We start from the raw sequence: 21745 nt of genomic DNA on the forward strand, positions 1-21745 counted from the left end.
CTCTGTCGATAAGTCACCCATATTGCTTCCAGTAGTATTTCTCCATCCTCCACCAATGCCCTCATCCCCTCTGTCTGTGTGTTTGCTGTTGTCCTGGGTATCATATCAGTCCCATCTGCCTCCTGAGAATAGGGATGTTGCCTCTCCTTCCAGTGCTCTGTATATTCCAGTTTCTTGATTCAGTAAAAGAAGGTAACTGAGTGGGGGAGAGAGGCAGAGGGCCCAATACCTACTCTGCTCCCACAGAAAGACATAACCAACATATGTACACACACACACACACACACACACACACAAAGTACACATACACACACATCCCAAGTCATCCCAAAGATGACTGAGCTTGTCAGATATAAATCATGTTTGGCTTTCAAATGCAACAGTAATTACACGGTATCTTAACTATCTGTGCAAACTGTCAGAGAAAATATATTGGCGATTGAGAGGAAAGAGGAGGGGGAGGCGGGAGCATCCATTGAACACCACCCTCACCTTCTCTGAAGTCATCCGGAGATAGGACAGCACAGAAGGGCAAAGACATGCCAGGGCCAGTCCCAACACTTTCAGAACCTAATGGTTTTTTGGTGAGATGTGCTGTCACAAGCTCCCAGGGAGGAGGGGACAGTCAAGATGAACTATATTCATCATCAGACTCCTAACGTGTTACAAGCAGCAGCAGGAGGGATTTTGGCTACATTTTCTGAAGATATCCTGACAAGGAAGATTCTGGAAACAGAGGCCCTAGAGAGATTGAGTCCTTCCTTCCTCTGAGAGTTTAGGATTCATCTGGTCTAACCTTTTGCATCTAGGCAGAACTAGATCAGGCGATTCCAGCAGGGGAGTGATGTTTAGAATACCCCATTTAAGACATATCATATTCAAATAAGTCTCTGTATCTGAGATTAGGATTTTTAAATTTCTACTTAGCTATAGTTACAATTTAGCATGCTCTTCCCCCAGTTGCTACTCTATCTTAACATTCTTCCCAACCCCAGACTGATACTTGCCTCAGTTTCCCTTTTAGAAGCACTGCTTACCTGTTTCCAGGCTACTTTTCTTATCCATCTTTCTGCAGTGGTTTTGGAGAAAACAAGATTGATGGGTTTCAGAATGAGGGGCCCAAAGGGATGTCCTATGCAAGGACAGGCCAAGGAAGGAGACATGAACGGTGGGAGCCACAGTAAGGGGAGGGTGAAGAACAGTAAAGGGAGGGCAGGATTGAGGGCCTGAGGTTGAGAATCTCATCCATGAGGGGCAGAGAGGTGGACGAGGGCAATGGGGGAATGAAAAAGCAGAAGTTGCCCGGGGCTCCTCCAGCCCATCCCTCGCTCCCATGTACATTTCACACACACGTACCTGGTTACTCACCAACACAAAGCCAAAGAAATGTGCTGTCCAAGGCTGAGAAAAGAATAGTGTAAAAAAAAAAAAAAAAGAATAGTGTATTGACCAAGAAATTGCTCATGGACATTTCTAAGGGTGCATGTATAGATACTTTGGTGAGGTGGGCAAGAGGAGAAGGAAAAGCTGCTTCCCACAAAAGGCATACATGGAAGCAGAGGGCAGGGTCTCCTTCACTGGAGATATAGGAAAATCAGATGGAACTCCTCTTTCTAGAATGGTTCTCGATAGTTCATTCTTATATATTCCCAGGCCTTCCGGACCTAAGAAGCTAACAAAACAACAACCACAAACCAAAAACAGCACATGGCAGTCCCAATATAAATTTGCATGAAGAGTAGCCCCAATTCCCTAGTTAACATGTGGATGAACCCTGCTTCCTCAACACCCTAATTGTCCCACTAGGCCCTCTGTTAAAGGAATAAGATTCTCTCCATTTTTTTCATTTGGGGACCTTGAGCTCACAGGTCCCTATTTTAGAATATGCCCTACAGTATCCACATCTCATTCCCCAAAAGTTGATGTTCAGAAGGCTGATAACTACCCTATGAGCGGTCACTCTATCTATGGGCCACAAGTAGTAGGACAGTCACACAGGCAACAGAGATTCAGGACAGCAAAAGAATTGGTATCCCCTTGGCTGTGATTGGCACAGCCTTCCCACTTCCCCAGCAAGGTTAATTCACATGCTATGGGATGGGGAGTTGGAGAAGTGACAGGGGACTTTTTTCTAGTGTTTGGAAGATAGAACTCCAAGTCAGACCCTTCCCAAAATTCCTAGGGTTCCTAAAGATACAGTATTCTTGAACTCCACATACCACGGGCCTGAGATTTCCTGACCTGTCCCCACAGAGCTGTGAAATCCAGTTATAAGGCAAACAAGGCCGTGTTTGTCCCATAAAACCACCATGTGCGAGCTAATTAAATGACATCATAAAACAGGGAGATAAACGCAGGCAGCGGGAAGCCCTTCTAGGGATGGGGATGGGATCAGATGGGTGGCTGAAATAAAGACATGCCAGGAGAAGAATTGGGAGCAAATATCCTCAACCCCAGCCTCAAGATTCTTCAGGAGCTGCCAACTAGCACCTACTGGGGAGGTGAAGGGAAGGAGGGTCTGAAGATAGAGAAAAGCTACACGAGGTGCTAGCAAAGGGAGCAAAGTCGCCTACACAAATGTGGATGTCCCCTCTCTTGACATATTCACTCACAGAGATTCCTACATACAATAGGTAAATCGATTTGCAAATACACATCCAGTCATGTGTAGAGACGTACCTAAGGAGTCTCACATACACATTCTAAACAGATAACTCTCCTCCAGTTCATCCCATAACTGAGGTAGACATCTTCTACTGACACACAGGGATGCATAAGCCATGACTAGGGAGGTCCTCTAGTCCTAGAAGAGTCTTTGATTTTGTGATCTCTGAGCACACTAAGAATGACATATTTTATTTTATTCTGTTTAATGTTTATTTATTTTTGAGAGAGAGAGAGAGACAGAGACAGAGACAGAGCACAAGCCAGGGAGGGGCAGAGAGAGCGAGGGAGACACAGAACCCAAAGCAGGCTCCAGGCTCTGAGCTGTCAGCACAGAGCCCAACGTGGGGCTCAAACCCACCGTGAGATCATTACCTGAGCTTAAGTCAGGTACTTAACTGACTGAGCCACCCAGGCACCCCGAGAATGACATATTTTATTTTATTTTATTTTTAATTTTTAAAGTTTATTTATTCACTCAGAGAGAGAGCACAAGTGGGGGAGGGGCAGAGAGAGAGAGGGAGAGAGAATCCAAAGCAGGCTCTGCACTGTCAGTACAGAGCCCCATGTGGGGCTCAAACCCACACACCGCGAGATCACGACTCAAGCCAAAGTCAGACATTTAACCCACTGAGCCACCCAGGTGCCTGAGAACGACATATTTTAAAGTGACATATGCTCACTGCTTCCTCTAAACAGCAATCCACTGAGAATGTCAACAAAATGATGAGGACATGGAGAAAACAAAATTCATGTTTTTATCTGGTCACGAGGCCCAGAGCTCTGTTGTTTGCCATGGAATGGATAAAGGCTATAATTGGCAAAGGTGTCTGTCCCAGATGACTACACTGGCAGGTGAGGGGCAGGAACTCACAGAATTCTTGAAATAAGCTTAAAATTTAGTTTCATTTATAGATCTTCTCAGGCAAAGTAAGAGTGAGTCTCAGGAACTCCTTCCACCCCTCTCTCTTCCATTCCCAGCCTGTGGACCTAAGGCTTCTCTACCCACTGCTCTGTCTGGGCTCATGTGCCACCCAGCGACATTGAGCTGAAGGTTCATTTCCTCATGCCCCTTCCCAAAGATGTTCTTGTTAGAAGGAAAAATTGGGAGTAGGGAGGAGGCCCAGATAATAAGACAAATTCAGGCATCTTGCCACTTGCTTGTTTCTACACTCACTCAGCTTTAATAGTTATCAAGTGCCTTCCATGTACTGGACATAGTCTACCAGGCACATCAATGAGACAGAAGTAAAAACCCTGGCCCTGGTCTTGAAGAATGCATGTCTCCTTGGGCAAGGCTGTCTGGCTCAGTGATCCCAGGATTCTGATGTCCTGTAACACTTGCTTCAATTTTCACCATTCAATCATGAGTCCTTTTTTCTGCTGAATGTGCAGAAAACTGGAGCCCTGATTCACTAACAGTGGAGGAGATGGTCTCCCTGGACACCTGAGTTCCTTTCCTGGCTCCACCCTGACTCCCTGGGCAGTTCTGGACAAGCCATGGACTCAGTTTCTCTACCTGGGAAGCGGGGGAGGCTCCCACTGACTTGTTCTCAACTTCACAGAGCAGCATGGTGATTAATGGGTTAATGTCCGTGGGAGGCTTTGAGCTCTTGGGATGAAAGACATCCTAAAGCCCTGACTCTATTGGAAACTCTGCCCAGCCAACATGATACCCTGAAACCAGAAAGGGGGCCTTTGATCATGTATTAAGGGTTCTCTTTGGAAGAATGAACTAGAGGGAATGAGTTGAAACAGCAGCAGGAATTGAAGTAGCATGAAAAAAGGACTTTCTGGCTCCTGGGTGGAGTCCCTCACCCAAGAGTTGTTTACAGATATTTCACCTGCCTTTAGAGAGGGATGGTCTGGATCATCTCTGGAAGCTTCATCTGGACATCCTACAGTCAACTCCATGTCAGATACTCTCTGACAAATATTTCATATTCAAGATTAAATATTTAATCTTAAATGGTTATCCCACCCCAAATCTGAAACAAGCCATTTTTCCCACTACACAAGTTGGTACTAAGCATAAGAGGGATAGTCCATTTCACACATAACAAAAAATGTTTCAATTGTTTAACAAAATTAAATGTGCAGAAAATATTTTCTATGTAATTTATCCAAAATCTATCAAGTATTCATCATCAAGACAAAATATAAACATAGAGATTAAAAGCTGGGTTATGGAGTCAAATTCAAGTTCAAATACTGGCTCTGCCATTTACCGGTTATACAACTTGGAGCAAGTTGCTGAAACACCATGATATTCAGTTTAATCATCTGTAAAATGGGAATAATAATAATTCCAATTTGATATGATATTGTAAAACTTAAATTGGAAAATTCTAGGGCTACTAAGAGTTTGGCAAGAATGCTAGAACAGCAGGAACTCTCAGATACTCTGGTGAGAGGGAAAATTGGTATAACTACCTGGAAAACAATTTGATATTACTAAGTAAACTTGAATGTTCACATACCCTATAACCCAGAAATTCCACCACTAGATATAGACCCTATAAAACATGCTACAGGTGCACTAGGATACATGTTTAAGAATGTTCAGAGCAGCACTGTTTTCAGGTGATAAAAACTGAAAGGTGAAGATGTCTATCAACAGTAGAATGGATAAGTCATGGTATATTCATATTATAAAATGTGTACACCAATGAAAATGAACAAATTACAGTGATGAGCAACAACATGGTTGAATCTCACAAATTAAATGCTGAGTAAAAAAATGTAAGACACAAAAGAATGCACACAGTTCAAGTATATTTATATAAGATTCAAAAAAAAGCAAAATGATATTGTTTAAGGATACATACATTGGTACCAAAACCATGATGAAAAACCAGAAAATTATTACAAAATACAAGATTGTTACCTTTGGAGAAGGGACAGGATTGTGATCAAAAAGGGACATAACACGGACACCTGGGTGGCTCAGTCAGTTAAGCATCTGACTCTTGATTTCACCTCAGGTCACAATCTCATGTTCATGAGTTCAAGCCCCACATCGGGCTCCACACTGACAGTACAGAGCCTGCTTGGGACTCTCTCTCTCCCTCTCTCTCCCCTGCCTTCTCTCTCTCTAAAAAAATGGGGGGACAGGGGCGCCTGGGTGGCTCAGTCGGTTAAGCGGCCGACTTCAGCTCAGGTCATGATCTCACGGTCCATGAGTTCAAGTCCCGCGTCGGGCTCTGTGCTGACAGCTCAGAGCCTGGAGCCTGTTTCAGATTCCGTGTCTCCCTCTCTCTGACCCTCCCCCATTCATGCTCTGTCTCTCTCTGTCTCAAAAATAAACGTTAAAAAAATTAAAAAAAAATGGGGGGACAAGCAGGGGGGTTCTGGGGCCCTGGCTACATTCTTTTTTTTTTTTTAATAAATGGTATTTGCATGGGCATTTCTAAGTGCCACATTAATTCATTAAAATGCACATACATTTTTATGCACTCTTGTGAATATGTGTCATTTAACAACTTAAACACAAAAAAATTTAATTAGGCTACATATGTGAAGTGATTAGTAAATGTTAGCTATTATACCCATTCTTTCACATCTCTACTTCAGAAATGATCTTTACTGTTCTTTCCCTACCACAATCACTGGAGATATGTGGATATGTGTTTGGTAAACGTTTACTGACTACCTACTACGTGCTGCATGCTGTACTAGGCAGAGATGAACCACAAATCCCCATCAAAGGTGCTTACTACAGTGACCCGGATGCACCAAGACAGAGCCTGCTTTTCAAACCATCTACTTCACTTTCCACACACCTGGGTTAAATATTAACTCCTCAATAATAAAATTACAAACGGATTTTTGTCCTGAAGGAAACCCCCATCTCAAACCACCCATCTCCATCCCTACCAACCAACCGCATTGCTGCCCCAGACCATAGGTATCAATCTATTCATTCTGCCACAGACACACCACATGCAGCCCACATCATATCCTCCACACCCTCAACATGGCAGAGGAAAAAAGAGCTGTGACAAAAAAAAAATCTCCCCAGTGTCTGCACTAGCCCCCTACTCATCCCTTCCCACCCCAACCCCACCAACCCAGCTTAAGGGCACGAAATACATTATGACCCTGGGCCTTCGTTTACATGTAACAAACAGAGGTCAATTTATTTCTAAATCACTTTTTTTACGGCTCTATTGAACTATTTGCCACATTATTTATACGTTAATGGGCCAGGCCCCTCTGGGAAGCTCCCCATCTAATAAATAACGTGCCAAATCATTAAGCAAGGTGATAAAATCAAAGCCATTTAAAAATACATCAACCTGCGTTCCCTTCCAGTGAAATAAGCTCCAGGGGACCAGAGAAGGGAAGGGGGAGAAAACACCTTCTATTACTGAGTTTTGTCAGGTGTAGGTTTTTTTTTTTTTTGCGGGTTTTTTTTTTTTTTCTGGGCTTGAAATAAAAATCAGAGCTACGAGATCTAGCTAACCTGACTGCTTACCCATACCCCCAGCAGCTAGGGTGAGAGAGAGTGGGTAGTATTACAATAGCGATGGTTGCAAGTGAGCTTCAGGCAAGAGGAAGCAAGGGCACCAGACTCTACCTCCCACCTGCCACTTGGGGGTATTGAGGTCAGGCAGGGAAGCCCAACTGAGCCCTCTGGCTGAGAGTTTGATAGTTAAAGGGGAAATCCACGGCCTTCACCTTTCTGCCTGTATCCCATCACTATGATTCTTATGAATCTCAGTATTTATAATTGATCTGAATCACAGAGAAGAGCATTAGTAATTACTCTGGCTCCCCCACTCCCCGTCCCTCACCACAGAGGGTTCACCATGCTCTTCTTCCCTATCAACCCACTCAGAAAACCTGTACAGAGCTAGCACAGCAGTAGCAACAGAACGTGGGCTGTAAGACTCACCCTTGAGCTTCCTAGGGACTCTACCTTGAGTTCCTTCCAAGTAGTCCAGAGAAAAAGGACAGACACATGAGAGCCCAGCAATCTATTTTTTTTCTTTCTTTTTTCTTTCTTTCTTTCTTTCTTTCTTTCTTTCTTTCTTTCTTCTTTCTATTTTTACTGTTTATTTTACTTTTGAGGGAGAAAGAGGCAGAGAGACAGAGCATGAGCAGGGGAAGGGCAGAGAGAGAGCAAGCCACAGAGTCAGAAGGGGGCTCTAGGCTCTGAGCTGCCAACACAGAGCCTGATGCAGAGCTTGAACCCAGGACCGCGAGATCATGACCTGACCTGAAGTTGGACACCACCCAGGTGCCCACCCCCCCACAGTCTATTCTTATCCTGAAACTCCCTGTGGGTAGATCCCTGCCATGGGTTCTATAAGGAATGGCCCAGATAGATCATCCCCTGATTGATGGGACAAACAAGACCTCCTCCCAGAACTCTGACCCAGGCTGAAAACCTAAGCAGCAATGCAGATGAAGAAGGTACGAGTATTTAAGCTGAGAGGGCACACAGAGCAAAGAATTTACCTGTGGAATTGGGAGGTTTAAATAAATACGTAAGACCTAAGCAAACAAACCAAGCAAATATTGTTTACTTTAATCCTTACAAAAGCCTTGAAAGATAACTTACAGATTCAGAGAAATGAAGAGATTTAATCAAGTTCACACAACATGTGAGTAGAAGGCCAGGGTTTGAATCCAAATCTGTTTGTGTAAACAAGGCTATAGTCTTTTTATTAATTATCATGCCAATCATCATGAGCTTTGAGTTAAGTTCTAAAGGAAGAGACCCATCTGGATAAACTAAGAGAGTAGAGGAAGCAGCATTGCCAAATAAAATAGAGGATGTGCCCATATTGCATGAGATATTGCATGAGACATACACCAAAAATTATTTGTCGTTTATCTGAAATTCAAATTTAATTAGCATCCTGCATTTTTAGAAAATTTTAAACAGTATGGAGGTTCCTTAAAAAACTAAAAATAGAACTACCTTATGACCCAGCAATTGTACTACTAGGCATTTATCCACGGGATACAGGTGTGCTGTTTCAAAGGGACACACGTACCCCCATGTTTATAGCAGCACTACCACCAATTGCCAAAGTATGGAAAGAGCCCAAATGTCCATCGATGGATGAATGGATAGCATCCTGCATTTTTATTTGCTAAATCTGTCAACCCCTAAAACAAGCAATTCTTAAACCTTAAAGCAAAGCAAATGGCCTGGGTGAAGACTCAGAAGAGAAGGAAAATAAGGTTTTCAGGGAAGATGAGCAACAGATTTGCTAACTGGTACAGGTAGTCCCATACTGGGAAATCAGACACTAGGGAGATGAGCTAGCTTTGAGAAAGGCCTTGAAGAAGGGAATGTTTAGAATTGATAACAGGGAATAGAAAGTCTTTGGTTCTAAGCTATAAACTTTGAAAAATAGTTTCATAGAATTCAGAACTAGAGGGTGCCTGGAAGGCTCAGTCAGTTAACCATCAGAGCCTTGGTTTCAGTTCAGGTCATGATCTCAGTTAGTGAGTTCGAGCCTTGCATGAGACTCTGTGCTGACAGCACGGAGCCTGCTTGGGATTCTCTCTCTCTCTGCCCCTCCCCTCCTCACACTCTCTCTTTCAAAATAAATAAATAAAGTTAAAATTTTTAAAAAAAGATTTTCTCTCTCTCTCTCTGCTCTTCTGCCCCTCCCCTGCTCACGTGCGCTTGCTCTCTCAAAAAAAATAAATAAAATTTAGAACTGGAAAGTACTCAGTTTATAATAACACAATGCCTTTTATTTGTAAGTATTTTACAGTTTTCAAAGTGCTTTTACATGCATAATTTATTTGATCCTCACTACCCCTGCATGGTGGACAAAATGGGTGTTCTTCCCACTAGCTGATCTCCATCCTCCCCTCCACTGCCAACATCCTAAAAGGCACTGCCCACCTCCACTCTACCTCTCTCCCGAAACTGTCCTCACAGAGTCTCCGGTGACCTATGCAATGGCTTCTTTTCAGTCTTTGCTCCACTTTACCCCTGTTTGGCATCCAACACTGTCAACAACCCACTCTATCTATGATACTCTTCATCTCTTGCTCTCTTCCTACCGCTTGGATCACTTTCTTAGGCTCCTTCACTGCTCTCTCATCCTTTCAGCCCCCACTAACTAGTAGATACTCCCTAGTTTTCATCCTTGGTCTTCTGCTTGGATGATTTTTGTCCACTCGAGTTTCAATCACTGGATGTGTGCTGATGACTCCCAAATCTATATCCCCCACTAGTTCCAGACCCTAGATTGGGATTTTATTTTATTTTATTTTATTTTTAGATTTTTATTTTTTAAGTAATTTCTTTTTTTTAATGTTTATTTATTATTGAGATACAGAGAGAGAGACAGCATGAGCATGGGACAGGTAGAGAGAGGGGGAGACACAGAATCTGAAGCAGGGTCCAGGCTCTGAGTTGTCAGCACAGAGCCCAACACAGGGCTTGAACTCACAAACCTCGAGATCATGACCTGAGCCAAAGTTGGATGCTTAACCAACTGAGCCACCCAGGCACCCCAATTTTTAAAATAATTTCTACACCCAATGTGAGGCTCAAACTCACAACCCCAAGATCAAGAGTTGCATGCTTCTACCAACTGAGCCAGCCAGCTGCCCCAAGATTGGGATTTTAAACGCTCTCCTATTCCAATTCATCCTCCTACTGCGACCAATTCCAGTCATCTTATTCAATTAATGAATAGTCCCCCCCCTTACTTACATGATGAGCTCCAACTTTTTAGCAGGTTTATACATAGTTAATACAATTAGGGTAAAATTTGGTTGAGATCAGGAGGTTGGCAAGCTTTTTCTATAAAAGGACAAACAATAAATATTTGAGGCTTTGCAAGCTGCATGTGATCTCTGTTGCACATTCTTCTTTGGTGTTTCTTTTTAAATATAACCCTTTAAAAATGTAAAACACAGGGGCATCTGAGTGGGTCAGTCGGTTGAGCATCTGACTCTTGGTTTTGGTTCCGGTCAAGATCTCAGGGTTCATGAGATAGAGCCTTGAGTAAGCTCTGTGCTCACAGTCCTGAGCCTGTTTGGGATTCTCTATCACTCTCTCTCTGCCCCTCCCCTGCTCATGTGTGAGTGTATGCACGTGTTCTCTCTCTCTCTCTCTCTCTCTCAAAATAAATAAATTTTAAAGTAAATAAATAAAATGTAAACAACAACAACAACAACAAAACATTCTGAGCTTGAGGGTTGTACAAAAACAGGCCTTGGGTCATAGTTTGCCAACCTCTAATCTGGGGCCAGGCCTCCTGATTCCCAACCTTGTTCTGTTTTCCTTGCTTTGGGAATTTAAAAACTTACATGTATGGGGTATTCACAGTTTAAAAAAATGCCTTTTGCACACATTATTTTATTTGCTCTCTCTTCTTCGGACCTCAGGGAATTTTATCTGTGCCTCTCTCATGGTGCACACTCCAGCTCACAATTATTATTCTATTAGGCTATTTTTGAAGCTAATGATTATGTCTCATTCATTTTTTTAAATATTCCTTTGGGCAACTAGCCCAATGTGTTATTCATAGCAGGCACTTTCAAGTGCTTGTTGAATGAATTAATGACCTAGTTTGAAATTTTTACTTAAATAGGAAAAGTGAAGAAGGGTCTGAAAGCAAACCCTCGTTCAGATGGCTGGTGCTGATCTGGACTTCAGGGATGGCCACGGGGATAGGAAGCAATGGAAAGGATCGGAGAAATTCCACAACATTCAGGTCTCTGCTTCTCCCACTGGGAGTTCCATCTCTCCAAGAGTTGAACTACCTAAGATTTACAAAGAGTAAGCCCAAGCTGTCGGGGAGCTATAATTGCCCATGAGGGTTCACCTGAGCACCAAGAGGCCTCCAGGCCTGATTGGAATGAAATCAGAGAATCAGAAGGGACCTTTGAGGTTCAGGTTACAGCCAACTACCAGGGACCTGGCTGAGGCAGCAGAGCTGTGACACAGCTCTCACCAAGTCAGTAGAAAAATAAAATAATTTCTTTTGGACTTTTAATGCAGCATTTTTTTTAATCTTCCAAAAATGTATCTCTGCCCTTAGAATTGTCTTCGGGATTATGTCTGGCTGGGAAATAAAGGAGAAGGCAGCATTGACTAGGAAAAGATACTAGATGAGAGTTGACACTATTCCTGCAGCTTATCTGAGGCTGGGGTTTAGGGTAAAATCCCTGTATTTTAATATCAGGGCTTCAATAAATATTTGCTAATAAATTGATTGATCTACTCTTTTCATGAAGCTTTGTTCTCCTATACTTCCTGCCTTCTCCTATTAGTTTGTGCATTTGGAAGGGGCTAACAAAGAATTCCAGACATCTGAGCTTAGGGACTTCCAGAGGCACAATCAATAGACTACAGTAGAAGCCTTGAGGCTGGGACACTTTCACCAGAAATACCTAGGTCTAATTCAACTAGTGACCTCAGTGGAATGGAGGCAGAGGTGCCTCCACTGGTGGCCATCAAGTAGGGTGCACTCAGAGCCTGCAGGAGACAGGGCCCACACCCATGAAGTCTGCCCATTGCTCACAGCTCTTTGCACAAAGATGTGTCAATACAATATCCATCTGCCAACCCCCCTTTTTTTGTGCGGGAGGATGGTAACTCCTATGGTTCATAGAACTGTTTTAAGCAAATGTCCTATCTATTCAGAAAATAACTCTGACAGTTCGTGACAACACGAGTCAGAGAATGGTTGATATGGAGAAGTAATCACGTGTAGAGCCTTAGTACCTAACATGTGGGACATGGGCCAACAGCATGTTCATCACTTGGGAGCTTATTAAAAAGTACAGAATTGGGGCGCCTGGGTGGCGCAGTCGGTTAAGCGCCAGGTCACGATCTCACGGTCCGTGAGTTCGAGCCCCGCGTCAGGCTCTGGGCTGATGGCTCGGAGCCTGGAGCCTGTTTCCGATTCTGTGTCTCCCTCTCTCTCTCTGCCCCTCCCCCGTTCATGCTCTGTCTCTCTCTGTCCCAAAAATAAATAAAAAATAAAAAAATAAAAAAAATAAAAATAAAAAGTACAGAATTTTGGACCCCATGACAGCTTCACCAAACGAGAATATACATTTTAACAAGACCCTCTTATTAAGGTTTAAGAAGCACTGGTGTATTGGATATGGCTCTGTTACTTAAAACCCATGTGACCTTGGACAAGTTATTTGACTTCTTCATAGCTCAGTTTTCTTATCTGTAAAGTTAGGATCATGATAGTATCTCCTCATACTGGTGTTGTAAGACCTTAGGTAACACATGTAAAATACTTAGGATTGTACCTGGCACCTGGCAGGCATGCAGTAGATGTTAGCCATTATCACTATTCCCTTTGTTGCACTCCTCAAATCCTGCTAAGGGGAACTGGCTGAACTTAAGGTAACAGGTGAGGAAAAAGAAGGGGATTATTAGTCTGCGTGTATGGTGGGATGGAGAGAAGGGCCCTTGGAACAAGAGGCATAACCTTTTTGATTGTTAGTGAAAAAGTCAATTGTAGGAGCATTAGGTCAAGCTTGGGGTACATAGAGCTCCAGGAAGAGTGAATGGTCCTTCATATGATGGATTTATGAACATATCCTATAGCCAGGCCCTCTGCTGGATACTGGAAATGGAGTGGTGAGAGACGGACAAGGCCCCAGCCCAGAAATAGAGAAGACCTGAAGTGTCTACTAACACCGAGGGAAGTGAAGGCCTATCGACATTATGTTACTGTGGCCCATTTAAACAACCCAGTTATGGGGCCTTGGAAACTTGGTTTAGCCCTCTCTCTAGATATTGTTAACCTGATAATCTCCTCAACCTGTCTTTCTTCCATGTCCTACAGGCAGCCAGTTAAGGCAGTTCTGTAGCTCACATTGGTCATAGCAGCTGCTGAGCTGAACACATCAAGAGTAAGAACCAGCTGTCTTAGATGCCACTTGTCCACAGAGTCCCAGTTTCTGGAATAATCTTTCTAAAACACAGACCTGATCTCTGTTTAGGAACCTCTAATGGTACACAAGGCCATTCACACTTTAGCCCCAAACTATCTGGCAGCCTCATCACAAATTATTACCTGTCCCTGGTATGCACCTGTTAATTACAAGAGTGGTTAAAAACTGGGGCTCTGTTCAGAACCGGGCTTCAAATCCAAGCTTTCTTGCTTACTGTATGTGTGAAACTGGACAAGTTATTCAACCTAAGCCTCAGGTTTTGCATCTGTTAATGAAACAATAAAAAACAGCCAATACAGGTGCCTGCGTGGCTCAGTCAGTTAACCGTCTGACTCTTGATTTTGGCCCAGGATGATCTCATGTCATGATATCAAGCCCCACGTCAGGCTCTATGCTGAGCGTGGAAATTGCTTATGATTCTTTCCTTCTCCTTCTGCTCCTCCCCCCACTCGCACATGTGTGTGTGTGCATGCGCGCGCGCACTCTCTCTCTCTCTCTCTCTCTGTGTCTCAAAAAATAAAAATAAAACTTTTATTTTTATTTTTTTTTTTGATTTTAAGGGTAAAAAAGGTTTATTTTTTTTTTAATTTATTTATTTATTTATTTATTTTTTTTTTAATATATGAAATTTACTGTCAAATTGGTTTCCATACAACACCCAGTGCTCATCCCAAAAAAAAATAAAACTTTTAAAATAGCCAATACTACTCCATATCAAGCACTGTTCCAAGTGCTTTCCATCTACTGATTCAACTTAACCTTCCTTCACAGCAGCACTACCTCATAGTGTTGCAAAGATTAAGTGAGCCGACACACACGAGTGTCTGAAACAACGCATGACATGAAGTGATATTAGCTATTATTGGTATTGGTATTAATATCACAAAACAAACAGGTTTAGCATGCCTTCATGCCTTTAATAGTTCCCTCCCCATGGTATGACAAGCTGCCCTTCTCTGTGCTACAAATTCCTAGTGTGCCTCCAAAACACCCAGCTTTTTGAGCTTCCATATATAGACTAAATCATGACTTCCACACATGTCCTCACAGCACTTTAAATAGACATTCCTGTGTCTCACCTATCCTACTGCATTGAAAATCATGTTCGGGTATCAGTCTCCACCACTAGACCATGGGCTTCTCAGAAGTAAAGGTCCCATCTTGTTTACTTTATATCGCTATGACTGACTCTAACATATGGTGCATAGCAGGTACAAAATAAATGTTTGTTGAATGAATAAAGGAAGGTCTCACTGAATGGTTGAATACTTTTCAGGAAAGGGCCTAAAATGAAGAATTTCAGAGAGAAGGAAAGGTAGGGAGAAAACAATCTGCACATCTTCTGCCTTGCATCCCTCACCCCTAGAGCAGCAAAGCCATTCACCAGCACAGGCTCCCTCACTGTCCCTGGATTGATTGCACTTCCCCACTAAGAACACTCCCAGGTGCCCTCTTGCTGTAGACACACCACTCGCCTCTGGCAGCGACAGAAATAAAGAGGATTACATCATTTGTTACAACAAAATGGTTATTATAGTAATAAGTATAATTAGCATTAGACAATTACAATAATAACACATTTCCTTGCTGCAGAGGTACTTTTTTAAAAAACAGGTTTATTTAATGCCCCCCTCACACACCCCCAAGAGAAAACAACTCTTTTCATGAAGGGCAGAGGCCTCTTTCATTCTGCTGAGATGCTATCTTAATGAAGGAACATTATTGACAAACCCCATAAAATGGGAGCAGATTCCCTCGGAGCAAAATCTCCTTTGCTCTCTCTCTCTGGTTTCTCTGGGGAAAAGAAAACCTTGTCCTCTCTTTCGAGGGATTAGAACAGGTTGAGGGATAGAAAAGATGAAACCAGGAAGAGACAAAAGAAGAGAAAAATCTTCTCAAGTAGCTAGACCTTAAGATCTGTGGTTGGCTATCTCCTACCCCTCCTTCCTGGTTGGACAGCCCAGGAAGGGAGATGGACTATTTATTCATAGTTGTGAAGGGGTGTTTCAGGTAGTTTTCCAAGCTCCATAGGCACAAGGGATGTCTAGGGTGAGATGCCTCCAAGGAGGAGATCGCAAAAGGATAAAGAGCAGCGCATGCATTTCACTCCACATGGACATACCTACATTAGATGCTTGTACTAAATCTAGTTAGGTTCTCCTGCTTTTTCCAAAAACATTTGGGAAAGCTTATGATAAAATGCAAAGCAAGAGACGCCCGGATGGCTCAGTCGGATAAGCCTCTGACTCTCAATTTCAGCTCAGGTCATGATCTCACTGTTCGTGTGCTGGAGCCCCGCATCGAGCTCTGCACTGATGGTGCGGAGCCTGTTTGTGATTCTCTCTCTCTCCCTCTCTCTCTGTTCCTTCAGCACTCTCTCTATCTCTCTTTCAAAATAAACGTTATAAAATGCAAAGGTTTTTAAATTAGATGAGAAAATCAGGATACACACAGACAGTTCATAAATGTGTTGACATAATACAAAAGTGCATGTGCACTTTCCGTACATGTATACAAATGTACCTCTACTCTACTGTATGCTCTCTACAGTTAGTAAATTAATGAACAAACTCACCCCTTAAAGCAAAGAAATACAAAAGTAAGTAACCCAAATAGATACAGCCTAAGATATAGGCCTGTTAATACATATAAACATGGACACAATAGGTATTTGAACAAAGTCCTCATGTATATAAAATTGACCACTATCCATATATATATGGAGTGCACCCACCATTTTATACACACACACATAAAATTAAGCCTCACCCTTTTACAATAGACACAGCCCTAGACATATAAGCACTTTGCAAACCCATATACACATATAAAACGCATTTCCACAGATACGTAGAGGTACACACTCGCATAAACTCACATTCACACACACAGGCGCATAGAGATCAAAACACGTGCGTGTGCACACACAAACAGAATGTAAATCAAATAAGAACAGCCATAAAGATAAGCGTCTCTGCTCATCGCTCTTATCTTCTCTAAATGACAGTGCCCAGAGGCATGAACTTAATCTAGGGCTCTAGCCCATCACACCCAAAGCAAGAGAAGGCAAAAAAGGTTTGGGCCACCCACTAGGGAATCCGTCTGTCTCTGGGGCCATCCATGTATGTGTGTGTCTTGTTCAAACACCCGGGGATTTTGACTTCACCACAGATTGCTGGGAGTGAAATGTGTTGATCTACCTTCCCAGATGCTCCAGATAAAGCTCCTATTTCCCCTCCTTGACATCCAGTGTCTGGTCTGTCCCATCATACTTCCCAGATGAACCTTCTTCCATTCTCTGAATTTTCAGTCAAGGAGATTGCTCCATAGACCAGAGATACTCCCCCTCTCCTCACCTACCCCATAAGAAGAGAATATCCTCTTTCCTTGCTTGATATCAGTGAAGCTCTCTTCCAAGAAGCTTCTCCAATCTTTCCCTTAAGACATTCAGCAGCACATGGAACAACCATGTTTTCTTTCCACAAATAGTTTTCCTTTCCAGTAATGTCTAAAATGCATTTATTCCAGCTGTCTTTAGTTACATATTGGTTTAATGTGCTATTCCATTATTTGCATGTCCTTTATGAGTATGTCAAGATAACTATCTTAGATTTTAAGTTTCTGATTCTTAGAATATTGAGCCTATCTGTGGATGCCTTTGCACAGTGCTGACACTGTTGTGTATTTTCATTCTATTTCCACTCTATCTTTAGATGGGCCCTGTCTTGGGTGTTTCAGGAAGATATACAGAGAAAAAGATATAACATCCATCTTAGGGGTTCTCAGACTGACCATAGGAACAAACATTAAGAAAGAAATGGGATAATAAAGAAAAAAAATTCTATAATATCAGAGCTAGAAGAAGATTGGGAGATGATTTAAGTCAGACTCCTCATTTTCCAAGTAAAGGAATGGAGGTCTAGAGAAGTTGACTTGCCCAGAGTCACCTAGAAAAGTGAGTGGCAGAGAGGAAAGCAATTCCAAGTCCTGTCTCCTAGTCCAATATTCCTTCCACGACGTCAGCATTTCAAACTGAAATTTCAGGAAATGCAAATGTCCCCAAAATTGATAAGAGGTTTTTCTCTCAAAGGGGTTCTGTGGCCTAATGATATCGCATATCAGTCACCTCTTGGAGATTCAAAATGAATATTAATATGTTAAAGGTTCTGAGAAGTCCTGCAGTTTAACATTTTGGTTTGTCTAGTCCTATATTTCCCAAACTGAGTTGATTGTGTGATTGTTTTTAAGAAACCCCTATTAACATGAACCTTCTGAGGATTACACAGTTTAGGAAACACAACAACGGGGAAGGTCTGAGTTGAGTTTCTTCTAAAAAAGAGAGGCAATGAGCTGAGCAGAGATGTGAGCATAAGACAGCCTCCTTTTCTGTGGAGGAAAATGTGAGGCAGGTTTCTATGAAAAGCAAGGTGGGAATATCCCAAGAGGTAGAAACAATTCCACCAAAGGCTTAATGAAAGGAGATGGTTAGGGTTCATAAACCAAATTCTCCCAATGGTGGAAAAGGAGAGAAAAGCTGTCACTATTACTGACTACTACTACTGCTATTACAACAAGATGCTAGGAAAGGGGGACTTTCAGATCATTTAGTCAAAAGTAAAAGCATCAACACTCTCCAAAGTAGGAGCCAGCAAGCCTCCATCACGAGAAGAGAGAGCCTCTCTTTTCATAGTAGGCATTCAACAAATATTTGTTGAATGAATGAATCTATGAAGCAAGTCTATTTGCCTCAAGCAATGGAGAGAGCCCAAGCCTAACAAATCTGAAGTTACTGATAGTCTTCTGCACCTCTTGGAAGGATTAATTTTCAATGGGAAAGAGGAGTAAGAATATATGACCAGAGACCCATAAGCACGGACTCTCTTATTTCCATAGGGTCTGAGGGATTTTTCCGGGCAAAACCCAGCAATACAACTGAGTGCAGTTGTGGAGGGAATGAGTCAGGTTGAGCTGTTTGTTTGTTCTCCAGGGCAGGGACATGCAAGAGTCAATAAACACACTGGAGCCTCTTTGACTGGGCCTTGGAGCAAGAGATCAGCTTGTTTGTTCTAGAGAATTTGAACTTGGGTCAAAATGGCTCTCAGGGCCTCCCTTCCCTGAGGTAGAGACCTCCAGGCGGCAACTGAGGTCATCCACTGGGCAGCCAGGTGCTCCACCTAACAATGCTTTCCACATGGGACGTCCCTTTCACCAAGCTGTTTTTTCTTCGTAACACACAATGGATGCACCAATCTGCCACCTACTAGTTGCAGGATGTCTTGTTCTTTAACACAGGCCACAGAATTGGTAACAGCATCAGCCTAAGTCTCTGGCATATCCAAGGTGGTGCACAAGGTTACAGAATCCTGGGACTGAAAATAACCTTAAGAAGTCATTTCGAATACCTCCCTGTCTCTAGCATACCCACTCACCTCAAAGACAGTCTCATTTCCTTCTTTCCTCTTCCCAAATACAGAAATAATTTAACTTTCTCAGACTGTCCAATCCCAACTGTCAGGTAACAGTATAAGATCCTCCCTGTGCATTCCAGCCCTTGCCATCTGAGTTTGTTGGTAGAACATACATTTCTATAAACTTCTTTCAAAATGCTTACAAAACAACAAAGCAGCAAACACAAACCAACAACTGGGCTGAAAAGAGGAAGAGCCAGGAGGATGGTTAGGGAAGGCTTCCTGGAAGAGGGAGTAGGAAGCTGGGCTAGAGAAGAAAGGGGCAGAAGGGAGAGAAAAGTGAAGGCATTCCGGCCTGAGGAGGGGAAGTGTGTGAAGGATGTTTCAGAGGCCAGAAAAGGTGTTTCATGGGCAGGAGGCCAGGAATAGAGGGGGACAGAAAAGATCTGAGTGGAAGGAAGTTGACAGAGGAGTCTTGCCAGTAAACCAGAGTCCGAATGTGACAGGTAGTAGCACGGTGCAGTATTAAAACTCTTGAGGAGTGTGTCTCAAAAGATGTGGGTTCTAGTCTTGGGTCTACTACCATCTCAGGTGTCATAGGCCTCAGTTTTCCCATCTGTAAAACAAGGCCATTGGATCAGAGGGCCTAGAGAGAGGGTCCCTTGCAGTTTGAAAACTCTCGATGCTGAGATACAAGAGCCAGTAAGGACTGCCATGGTGGTTCCTCCACAAATCCATTTAATATTTTTCCCTTATACAAGACAAGTCTAATTTCCCTTTATCCCTGCGACTGAATTACAACTTGAGCATATTTACTACGTCAAAGATTAATCCTCTAAACCCGGCAAGCTCGCTGGTTGGGCAGCAAGGAAATATCTCTATAAAAAGAATAGACTCTATAAATTATTGGTCACTTACCTAGGGTTGTTACTAAATTATTTTAAAAGGATATATATTCTGCTCCTACACTCTCACTTCTGTCTCTCTCAGACTAATTGCTTCCTGAACTAGGAAGGGTGTCCAGGCAGAGACCTAGGAAGTTTGATATATTCCGGATCCTTCAACTGCTGGGATTCCAGATGATAAATAAACTGCACAGTGGAATTTGAATCAACCTATTCACAGACTAGAAGGGAGCAAAAGGGCAAGTCATTGAAAGTGCCCTCTTTTTTTTCCCCCCCTTCTAAGCATTCCTACACAGTGCAATGCTTCAATTGGCTTTAATTGAGAAAGTGTCAGCTTCTACCTCAGGCTTTACCATATTGGATTTTAAGTGGTTATTTTTTCTGTCCACCACCCTAGACTGTAAGCTCCCTGCTGGCTTATTTGTCTTCAAATACAACTGAGCATAGTGACTAGCACCTGGTTAGTACTTGCATCTGACTGTTCAATGCAGGAATGCATAGATAAAAAATGGTAATCTAATTGAGAAAGACTTTCTAGTGTCTAGCCTTAGTTTTATGCTACCACAACCACTCATCCCCTCTGCCTTCTGAACCAGTAAATGATAGCCCCTGCACCTGAGTTAGATGTATGCCCTTCATCCCCATACCCCATGCACACCTCCTTCATAGCTCTGACCATGTTGTATTATAAATGCTGGTTTACTTGTCTATCTTCCCACCAACCTCAAAGCACTCCACTCAAAAGGTAGAGATTTTGTCTTACTCATTTTTGCTTCCCTTATCCAGAGTAGTAGCAATCACAAAGGACATTTCTCAACTGAATCCAAGAAGCATACTAGCTTATCTTTCCGGTGTTATGACAAAAGAAAGAATCCTTCAGGAGGATGTCACAGGTCAATCTCTATGACAAAAGATACACCCATAACATTAAGTCTACTTGACCAAAGAGGCTTGCAGAAGCAATCACATGGATACTCAAATTCTTTAACCATGTTTCAGAAAAACAGTCTTTAAAAAAAAAAGAAAAGAAAAAAGAAAAGGAAAACGGTCTACATGGGTTAAATTACCCAGGTAACTATTGACCTCTAGCACCTTGATTTTTTTTTTTGTTTTGAGAGACAGAGTGCGAGCAGGGGAGGGGCAGAGAAAGAGAAGGAGACAGAATCTGACACAGGTTCTTCTCTGACAGCAGAGAGCACAATGCGGGTCTCCAACTCATGAACCATAAGATCATGACCTGAGCCAAAGTTGGACACTTAACCGACTGAGCCACCCAGGTGCCCCAACACCTTGGATTATTATGAAGTCAGGCTTTCAGTTGCGCCAAGAGGGATGTGGGATGAAGCAAAAAGTGCCAACGCAGGCTCTGTTGTCAGGGACACCCTGACTGAAACACATCAGTGAGGATGAACAGCAGGAATCTGAAAACCATTAATGCTGTATAATTAGCCAAAGAAAGTCATCAGACAAGGTACGGCTCTGGGGTACTTGGCTTGGGAAATGAGCAGGAGTGGCCGGTCATTCACATTTTGACAAGCTGCCCTCTCGTTGGCCCAAAAGAGCTTCTGAGGTGTAGTGAGGAAAGCACAGACTGTTAGAAGGATGAGAAAAAGACTGTCTAGTAGTTTGGGGGAAGTCAAACTACCGAAGTACAATATGAAACAATGTTCATATTCTTACATATGTCTTACAGGGGAAGAGTAAAGAGACCAAATCATCAATAAATAAGGTGGGCCAAGAGGAGGAGTGATGAGACAGGAAGCTCTTGGGCCTGATTCATGGAGTGTCATGAAATTGTTATAAAAACATAGGGGATCACTGGGAGAGACTGAATATGACCTGATTAATGGATCAGAAGACTGAAAT

At 42.7% G+C, this 21745-nt stretch overlaps 1 protein-coding gene across 17 annotated transcripts in view; it reads right to left on the reverse strand.

Moving 5' to 3' along the window:
* Positions 1-21745, reverse strand: part of LOC131519491 (cationic amino acid transporter 3-like) — a 112367-nt gene that overhangs the window by 27166 nt on the left and 63456 nt on the right. The window contains exon 2 of one of the 17 annotated variants that reach the window (XR_009265670.1): positions 1357-1401. The exons of the other annotated variants lie outside the window; for them this stretch is intronic. The gene's annotated coding sequence lies outside the window, so the exon portion shown is untranslated. The remainder of the gene's footprint in view (positions 1-1356; positions 1402-21745) is intronic. 17 annotated transcript variants of the gene reach the window in all.

This window comes from Neofelis nebulosa, chromosome 8 (assembly GCF_028018385.1).
Source record: "Neofelis nebulosa isolate mNeoNeb1 chromosome 8, mNeoNeb1.pri, whole genome shotgun sequence".
NCBI classification, from domain to species: domain Eukaryota; kingdom Metazoa; phylum Chordata; class Mammalia; order Carnivora; family Felidae; genus Neofelis; species Neofelis nebulosa.